At 35.2% G+C, this 10,724-nt stretch overlaps 1 non-coding gene across 1 annotated transcript; it reads left to right on the forward strand.

Moving 5' to 3' along the window:
* Positions 1–1,927: 1,927 nt before the first annotated feature.
* TRNAD-GUC (transfer RNA aspartic acid (anticodon GUC)) lies at positions 1,928–1,999 on the forward strand. Its single transcript has one exon. It is a non-coding gene; the product is annotated as a tRNA-Asp (tRNA).
* The last annotated feature ends 8,725 nt before the right edge of the window (positions 2,000–10,724 follow it).

Here is a 10,724-nt window from a genome sequence, read left to right on the forward strand (position 1 = left end):
ACTCAAAAGTAACTAGCAGTTGCAGTTTCGTTGCAGTTGCGTTTCACCGTCTGTTCTGGGCCTAACTGTCAGTCTTCCACGGAAGCAAACCCCATAAGCGCATGCGCGAAAGCGTAAAATGCCAAAATGGCGCATTACGTAACATCAGCATCCCGCATGACGTATGAGGACGTCATCATCGCATTAGCCTGGGAAGACCACACGCGCGCCCTCTCACGGACATTTGCGTAACTTTGTTTCCTGTTTGGGTCGTGTCATGAGCTTTACCACAGGATATAAGACTTAAAAGCTTATTACTAAAACTTGCTTTACTCGGAAATAGCTTTCCACGAACCTTATTTGGGTGCTACAAGCTTTAGCCTTTCAATAAAACCTTTTAAAATTGCTACAAGTATTTTCCTGCCATAATATTACAGAACTTTCACAAATTCAATATAACATGCAATCGATTTAATCTACATGGTCGATATTAGGTGCTCGATTACGTGTGAAAATATCGAGCGATGTATCGATTGATTGTATCGGACAGCAATCGGTTCTTCGTAACGAGGTAATTGAATTATTATAAAGAATTAGATTTATTAATATTATATTTGATTTAATAACTTGAATTTCATACAGCAGATTTTCACGCAGTAAGTAAAGGACGGTATGATTCAAATTCATACTTTTTGAAAAAAAAAAACTCGATATTTTTTCGGACCAGTCAAAGTCAAAATGTGTTTATTGCATTTCATGAATGTTTACAAGATGTGGTTATCATTTTATCCAGTACATCATGTTACCCATTTAGGCTTAGCAATTTAATGATTGATTTATGTATCAGTATAATTAACTTATAAATTATATTAATGTGATCTTTTGATAAGGAAGACGATTTTATGTGTCTAACAAAAAATATAATTAATTAATTTTGTTTAGTAAAAGTAAAAGATAATTAATTTATAAAATATGATCCTTACTTTACACAACAATTAACTTTATTTATTTTAGCTTTTGTAAATAAAGTAGTTACATTTAAAAATGAGTTGTCTACAATTCAAAACTAATAGCGTTTCTAGTCCAATAAAATACTAGTCTATTAAATAAGATTTCTAGATAGCAAGATAAACATTGTATTGAAATATTTGAAATACAAAACTTATTTAAATGATAAATACATTACATTACACGCATTATTAGGTAAACGTTCTTCAAAAAAATATTCCTCGATGGGATTCAAACCCACGACTGCTAACTCATAACTCTATGGCTAACTCGGACTACGTTCGAAACTGTCGTACGTCATTCTGACAGTAATAATAAGGTATAGTTCCAAAATACTGGACTGTCCTGTCGATGACATTGACAGTGGGGCGCCACCGTCTATACCGGATCGCTGGTTCAGATTTTTGCCATGTTGGAAACCATATAGTTGAACGATGGTAGCGCCCCCCTGTCATTGAGTTTGGTGGGACAGTTCAGCGTGGGTCATCTATACTTATTATTTCCAGATCAATTACTTCCACGGCAAAAGGTTCGAAAGTGAGTTTTCGTTGCGCGTCGTTTCGGCGACACGGCGCGCGCGCACTTTATTTATCACTCAATTTGAGCGGCGCAGTCACACCGTGACGTAACAGAGGCAGACGAATTGTATCAGGTGGATCGGTGCGTTTGATAATAGATAGCATTGTTGAAACAAATAATTTAAAGACACATCGTCTTTAAAAAATGCTTCATTGTAGCCCTGAAAATCTAATTCAATTATCTGTAAAATTCGATTTTAGTAGCTTTGAAATTTTTATGAATGGCATGGATTTTCAGCCTCATGACTTCGTAGACCACCAGTTGTGGGAGAGAAGCGTTTTGACAGCTCTAAAAATGTGTCCATTATTCAATACAACATGTAAAAGTTGGTATGTAATTTTATTTCGCTATCACAATCAAGTCTTCGGTAGTATAGTGGTCAGTATCCCCGCCTGTCACGCGGGAGACCGGGGTTCGATTCCCCGCCGGAGAGATTTTTTTATTTTTTTATATTATTAAAAGATAATAAAAGGATTGATAAATAATATAAAATAAAAGCTCAACAGATTTTTTTATTGATTTATCTTGCCTGATCTTCACTTTCCACCTGGTGAGATACAGGCCAAGAGCTTTATCATTGCGATAAAAAAAGAATTCCATAAGAAAAATTCCTGAACTCGATCTAGGTGTTTTTTACCCAATATGCCCTGTGCTTTTTAGCGAACATTAACACACACTGCAATTTTCAACAAGACATTGCATCGGTGTGATGGCAGCCATCTCCCAACTAGCTCTTCAACTTTTACTTCACATCGAGAAAGCTGTGATAATGGCAAACGTTCTCACACGTCTATCACTCACGCCCCTATTCATATTCACCATAGAGTCCAATTTGGCGCCAGATAATCACTGATAAGTAGAACTTATATGAAATTAGCAATAATGATTGGGTTTTGATATAAAACGATAAACGTTTATGAGAAACAGGTCGTGAAGACGGTGATTCATCGTATAGCAGATCAAGCTAAATACAGTGGCATCTATTTCGTTGTAATACAGACTATTTTACTACGAAAATGTATAAGTCTGACGAGCTGTTGCTTGTACATACATTAGGATACGCCTCATGGTTTGAGATTCGATTCCTAGACGCACCAAAAATAATGAAAAACTAAGAGTGAATCGTAGATTTATTATTAAGACATAAAATATCAGTCAAGAAAAAAAAATGACTTATTCTTTTTGCTTGAGTCACTATGTGGGACTCAAACCCACTGCCTTTTGCTTGCCGTCTAACTGTTCTTTCCACCAAGCCAAAGAGACTGGTTCTCCTGTCAAATCTCTGGTAAATATTTTTTTTTACACATTTAACGCCATTATGGGTCACCGGTGAGCCCCAAACTATAAATCTAGAAGATTTCTAGCATTTTGAAGACTTAGATGGATTGCATCATCTTATTTTAACTTTAACAAACGTCAAGTCTGTCACACACACTCTCCATGCAAAAACACCGGTTATCGTTTAGTTACCGTCAAAGTTAGGTGGCATCATAAGATTTAAGAACAAGTTCGTCTAATTCAAAGAGTTCATCTAAATGCACAAACTTTTAATCAAGATGTGTTGAAATAATTAGACACATTATAGAGAGCAATCTGGATAAATATGTATATCTTGGAAACTAAAACTATTACATTAAAACATACGGAAGAATGCTTGCATACAATTTCACTTTTATTAGATTCGTCGTCATTAAAATTTACAATAGAGGTGCATTCAGAAGGCCCACTTCTTACGTTACAAGACAAATGGTCTTGGCACCATAGAGCCAACCCTAAATAAGAAATGGGAAAAATCACAAAAGAAGAAGAAGACTTCTTCCGTTACAACAACCTAAAAAAATATAAAAAGACAAACCCTCTATGGATTAGGTTAGGAATGGGACAACCGATTCGAGAGGTTCGCTAGTTCGATCCCCACCAATCGCAGCATTTCTTACCCACATAATATTTTAGTAATGTAGATAGGCTTAGGCTAGGTGGACCGACGATCTGGAGAAGGTCGCGGGAGGTACCTGGATGCGGGCGGCGCAGGACCGGTCGTTGTAAAAAAATCCTTGGGGGAAGCCTTTATCCAGAAGTGGACGTAATTCGGCTGAAACGAACGAACGAACGATGTAGGTAGGTGTTTAATTAATTTAATTATGTAGTTTAAACTTGCTATGCTATTGCAAGCTTAAATTAATTAAACACCTACCTTCATCGTAATTGCTCCTGCTTTCTTTTATTTTTACGAATTATCAAGAGGGTCTACTGTCACAAATTCTATTTCTCTTCTTATTATTGCACTCTGATTTACTTACCTCGTTGTAAAAGAGTGAATACATTTTATTGTTTCTATGGGAAAACTGTATCTTTAAGAAAAATCTAGAGTTCAAGGAAGCTAAGTTAAATTGAAGTTGTTTGTCGTAAAAGGCTAATTACTGGTTATTAGTATAAGTTATTATGTTAAAAACATATTTCTTTAGAACTCTCTCACTGGTAGGCGTACATAAACTGAACCTATTTTCCTGTACTTATTAGTCTTATTTCGATCGAATATTTTACTTAATTTTAATGTTTTTCGCTTCAAATAAGCGTTTGAAGATCTTACAAGATCTCAAGAGAATACGGTGTAAAAAGGTAAACAAATTAGGACTAATTTAGATACTTTTAATTGATAGATTTTACATAATTGGTTGATGAATAATGACCCCAATAAAGTATGGTGTATTGTGATAATGTTAAGTTCACTGGTTACCCTAAGATAAGTGTGTGGAAATAATATTATGTACCTAATATTTATTGTTTCTTTTCTTAATTTTGTCTTTGATTAATGTCCTACTTTAAACTCGAGTCAACGTTCGATAATGGGAAATGATGTATCCACCTGTAAAGGCATATATTTTAATATTGTACCTACTCAACACTGTATTATTGTTATATGTAAAGTTATATGTCGTTGGTGTATCGTTTTCAATAAATAAATAAATAAAAAACACATAAAAAAATATATTTATAAGATATTATTATATTTATTTGTAGAAAAAAAACATGAATAATTTATGCAAGCAAGCATCTAATTTAACAAACGAAGCTCTACGTCGCTTTCTACCTTTCCCAACACATGACGCTAAATATCGCCGACATTACGATAATTGTCGGCGACTGTACCGACAACAATCGCGCATTGTGCAGCGTTCCCAGGCTGATATGCACCGAGAAAGCTGCATTTCTCGACACTTGGCAGTTTGAGATGAGTATAATGGTGCACGAGATGGGACGAGAAAAGTATGGTGCTTTTCTATGGAAAATCTGGGCAAACGCGAGTCGGACTTGCAATATGGGTTCTGTACCATCGTACTAGACAATACAGCAGGTTTAGGGCATAATTGAGTCAGTGCGGCACGGGAGGGTGTTTTCTCAACACTTGGCAGTTTGAGATGAGTATACTAATGGTGCAGATGGGAGTATGTGACGGGAAAAGTATGGTGCTTTTCTATGGAAAAACTAGGCAAGAACGAGTTGGACTTGCACCAAGGGTTCTGTACCATCGTAAGACACTATTTTAAATTATTTAGTTATTTAATTAAACATTTCAACATCTAGAGAGAGGCATTTCTCGACACTTTTGGCAGCTTGAGATGAGTATGCGAAAAATAGTGTTTTGCTTTGGAAAACCTAGGCAAGCATGTGTCGGACTCTTACAAAAAGTTCCGTATTCATATAAAACTGAACACCAATCACTTTTGTTCCTTGATTCAAATTCAAATATTTTATTCAGTACATAGGCCCCTTCCAGGGCACTTATACATGTCCCAAATATACATAGCTTGCCCTACCACCACTTCGGGACAACATATGGGAACTTGGAACAAGTTGCTTATTTAGGAAACGCCTTTTAACTTTTGATTAGTTTCGCCAGTCCTTTCAGGCTGTCTCTAATTTACCTGAAAATGTTTAATTGTTGAATTTTTTCAGCAGTAAGTACCTAATAGGAATACCTACCATACTTACCTATTCTCTCATTCCAACCTATTAAATAACTAATTACATAAAAGTTAATTGGTTTCTAAATGAACTATTTTTTGTATATTTGGCTAACTTAAATTAATTTAAACCAATTCCACGAACGTTCCAGAACCTGCCATTTAAGATGGATTTGTCATGGCCATGGAGGGTAATGAGTAATTACTAATTACCCACAGTAATTACGATTGACAATTAATTAGTTCCATAGAGCCTCTCCAATGCCACAGCTCCGTTAACCCTTATAGTTTACGTGCCTACTTCCGCCCTCGCCAGGGTTAAGTGAGTCACAGTTAAAATAAAACAGTTCAGTTTTAGTTTCATCACATCACTGAAGAGTCGTGCCACAGAATAACATTAGTCGTACGTTTTGGTGTTTTTTACGCTACCTCGCAGCTACGACAGTAAGTTAAAGTACATCATGCAACTCTAAAATAAATGTGAATTTTAGATAAACAAAATTATAACTAAAAAATTTAACCAAATTATGTACGAGTAATTACGTATGTCATATTGTCATTTTTTAACTACATTTTTATACTAGCGTCTTTTTAGCTCTAGAAATGGACTGATAACTAACCTTTCATATAACGCGATGCATCCCCGAACCTATGTTAAGAATTTTTTCGAAACTTTGCAAATGTCATTATTATGATTTTTTTTACATCTTCGTACAAATCCTTTAATTTTTACGAATTTATCAAAAAATTCATAATTACATCCTGTTGACTTGGTATGGCTGTTCTCTTTTGACTATGGCTACGTTTTTAATATCTCGGAAGCATCTGACAAGATCACCTTCCACTTTCCACAGATAATCATGACCCAGTAAAGGACGAGCGATGATGAATCATTATGGCCATATTTGTATGGAAGCCTCGTATATTTATAGCCTATGTGCCTTTATTGTCGACGCAATTGAAATTAAACATCCGTCTTCCTACCCGGCTTGTGAAATGAGGGTAAATGGCTCGAGTTTATGGTAATTGAATATTTATGAATGTTTTATTGAAGGAAATAAATCCTGTAATATAAATTAATTTAACAGTGTATTTTCAAGATAATTTTACCTTGATAAGTAGTTAACACGTCAAAACTAACTAATCGAATCAACTGTAGGTACATATTTTTGTTTGTTTCTTTCTTTCTTTCAAAGATTCTTTATTGCCAAGAGCCTGTTTAATTTGTTGTCTATTTCATTCAAAAGGCATAGTGAATAAGCAATGGTCTCTTACTACTATTCGTAATTTGACGTTTTAGCTAGGACAAGAAAGTAGTATCTATCGCCCGTATTCACAAACATTACTATGAGGTCTCACAGTGCGGGTGGACGCACAGAGTGACACACGAACCAATCACAGAGCTCTATTAAACGCTGTGCGTTCGATTTTCTGCTTCACTTAGGCCCAGATCACACGGTGAAACGAAGCTGGTCAAACTGGTCGCGTCATGTGTGGTCTCTCAACGGACGCTATGGCAGAAACTTAGATGCAACTCAAAAGTAACTAGAAGTTTCAGTTACGTCGCAGCGTTTCACCGTGTGTTCTGGGCCTTAAGCAAACATCGTTTGTGAATACGGGCGTCAGTAGAAAAAGCAGATTTTTGTTCATTCCTATTTGTTGTTTTAGCTATCAGCTCAGAGGCAGCAGTGCTTCGAAACGATTACCGAAGCTTATCTTAATCTAATCCCTATTGTTCCGAGCTTTTAAATACGTGTTGACTTTTCTATCGCCATTTCTGTAGTCATCTCAAGAAAAAGTTCTTTGAAACAAGAAAGCTGATGAGCTCACAATTAGAAGTCCACACATTAAACTATGTAATTATGTGAAAAAACTATTGTCTCGGTGAAAATGTCGCTGGGAACGCCCTGATCTGGCGTTAGATAATTCGTGTGTTGGTTTCCGTGTTTGTTTGTCGCAATTGTTTGGTTTCCTTTGTAAAATAATCGTGGTTATAATTATATTTGATCGATGCTAAACCATTTTAGAAAAATATAAGTTATAAAATGTAGTAAAATGATATTGCAGCAGGCCGCATAGTCCCTAAGTCGAGATTACTAAAGCCCGTATTCACAAACGATGCTTGCCTATTTGAAACAGCAAATGGAACGCACAGCGTTGAATAAAGCTCTGTTATTGGTTCAAGTATCACCCTGTGCGTCCACGCGCACTGTGAGACCTCTCGTAGCGCGAATCCTAGGCCTACGGCTGTAGCTCCTGGCTACAAAATCATTGTCAGGTTGGTGCAAGGGATAAGAATATTTTAAAAAAGCCGCGTGTTATTTTGGTGGATCACCGAAGGTAGTTAACATCCGTACAAAGAGAGAGAGAGGATTAATTTTGTATGTTTTAAGTTAAATGTTGTGAGAACACTTGCTTTTTAATCAGATAGCGAGCTAACTTTAGAAAACTTTAAAAGATGTAATCCGTTTTCAGTATTGCCACAGGTATTGCTTATTTAATCTATACCTAACGACTGTGACATGCATAAACATAATGACATTACCTATCTACTTATATCCTCAAGTACATAATAACCAGTGCAAATCATTTTATTGTCAACATACCTACACTTTCTATTACGGAAATTATGTCGGTTTTCGCAATTTTTGCAAATGACAATGTGTTACGTTGGTTAGGTATACTAACGATGTGAATTTTCGAGTTTAATCTTACGAATAACGCAAATTATCTGTGCAGATTGTAAGTGCAAGATTGTGAGTTAAATATAAAATTGAGGAAGCAAAAGTAATAATGAATTAGGTACATTATTATTCATATTACTTCATCGTTGACTCAGATTTCTGACATTCTCTGCCGTATAGTGACTACAGTGGTGTAACAATAAAGCTGTTCAAAATTAAAACATTTATGTTCAATATAACTATTTTTATATTATCTTTAAGTTCGAACACAGGTTCAAACCAATTGTAATTACATGTTTTACTGATTTTAGATAATTTTTGATATCACATGATAATTAATGGAATTCCTTAAATTATAATATTTCTACTGTGCCAATTTATTTGATAGATTTATTATTGACTAATATAAAAATCCATAGTAATGTTATTTGTGTGACCTTATAGCATTAATGAGTTACTATTTGTTGTTAGAAATTATGATTTCAAATTGAAACTCGTGAAATTCAGAAAATTTGTAAACCCGTTCACCCTGCAAACCTGTCATCAGGGAAGACATCTGTAAGGCATTGAAATAAAAATTTCAACAGATCACCCAGTTTCAGCCGGAAATGCACTAAATATTATGCAAAGAAGGTCCCACGCCTCTATTGTTTTAGCAAGTTGGGCCAAGTGACGAAAACCAAGAGGGAACAAAATGCTATCTACTTATAATAATTTGATAATGATCAGATTTCAGAAATATTTGGATATGTGAGGAAAGATTGGCTTCAAAAATAGTCGCGATTGCTACAGTTTCATGGTTGCTTAATGGTCTAGTCCAGTGTTTTTCAACCTTTTTCATGACACGACGACCCCCCTAGTATGAAATAATATTTGGCGACCCCCCGACCGCTCGCTTTTTTTTATGCATTTTATAATTTACAAAAATGTAGGAACTGATTATTTCAATCCATAAGTACAAAATTTACTTATGCATTTGCATAATTATTAGATTTTAGATAAATCTATCGTTATAAATTTACTGTTTTTTTAGTGAGGTAGTTTTTCCGACCTCTCGCGACCCCCCTATAGAGGCTTGGCGACCCCCCAGGGGGTCGCGACCCACAGGTTGAAAAAAACTGGTCTAGTCTAATGGTAGAGATAGATAGATTTTGCAGAAGGACATAATGTCTATCTCTTTTGTATTTTCACAATACTTTTTTTTTTTACTTTCGCGTTTGTTTTGTGCCACGCTTTGGACCACAGCTCATCCGCCAAGGAAGCGTGTTGTGCCTCGCTATCGCACGCTTTGTTTTAATTGCTCTTTTATACGTGATAATTAGCTTTCTCTTGACAACCTGACGACACGAAGATTTAAACATCCGATTTGAAGATTATCTTCCTTAACTTTGTAGTTTGTATTGCCGGCACCAATCGAAAGCTTTTGGATTCAACATTAAGTATACTTAAAGCTACTTTTATTGACTGTGTTGTGTTCAGTGTTGTGGTTTTTACGTATGATACTTATTGTGTACCTACCTGTACCTCTAGTACGAAAAACTTTCGAGTTCGTTTCGTTGCGTATTCAAAGTGTCATCGAAAAATTTTGTATGAAAAATTAAACAGCGCCCCCTAGGGCGGCTATAATATAGGGGGCGCTGTTTAATTTTTCATACAAAATTTTTCGATGACACTTTGAATACGCAACGAAACGAACTCGAAAGTTTTTCCTACTAGAGGTACTGATCCCTTGAAATATTGTAATGCTTACAAATAATCATAATTATTTCAAATTACTCTTTCATACATAGAAAGCTGTTTAGGCACTTTTGTATAAATCAAGAGATGTAGAGCCATCATGTCATTGGCAGCCATTTACTTTTATTTTGAAACGGACGGACTTGATAACTGATGCAGCAAGCATCATAAGTAATTTTAAAAGTAGTAAGTAACTAACTAAACTATTTACCTATTCACTCACAAGTTTGTCTTTTTCAATAAAAACTACAAAAAATCTGGTAAAAACTGCGTAAGTGCTTATCCCTCTGGATATTACAATTTGATAGCTGTGACGACAAACAGAAATAAAATTATATTATTTACCATAATAATTTTATCGCAGTAAAGATTAAATAATATTCCCAAAATTTCTCAACGTTATTATAATGATTTTAACCACCCTGCTTTTTTTTATTATTTCTCCGATCGTTGCGCAGATTTCTTTAGATCAATTTACGTTCTGACACTATCTGATTGCTATAACTATAAGTGCCATGATTTAAAAAGAAAGCAAGTGAAAGTGAACAATATCGCTCCAAATTAAATGGCCACTTATCGTAAGTTCCTTTACCCAATTTAGGTGACTTTTTAAAAGTAAACCACAATTTTGTCTCTTTTCCTTTTATTTTTGGATACAAGAGTTTTCTCTCTCTCTCTGGTGAATTAAATAAGTTATAGACTTCGCATCTTTGAAACTCTAATCAAAAACTACTATAATGTACCTATTTCCTACCAAAAGTAACTTCCAATA

The sequence above is a fragment of the Ostrinia furnacalis genome, unplaced genomic scaffold (genome assembly GCF_004193835.3).
Source record: "Ostrinia furnacalis isolate ACB-3 unplaced genomic scaffold, ASM419383v2 OfSCF1610, whole genome shotgun sequence".
In the NCBI taxonomy this organism is placed as follows: domain Eukaryota; kingdom Metazoa; phylum Arthropoda; class Insecta; order Lepidoptera; family Crambidae; genus Ostrinia; species Ostrinia furnacalis.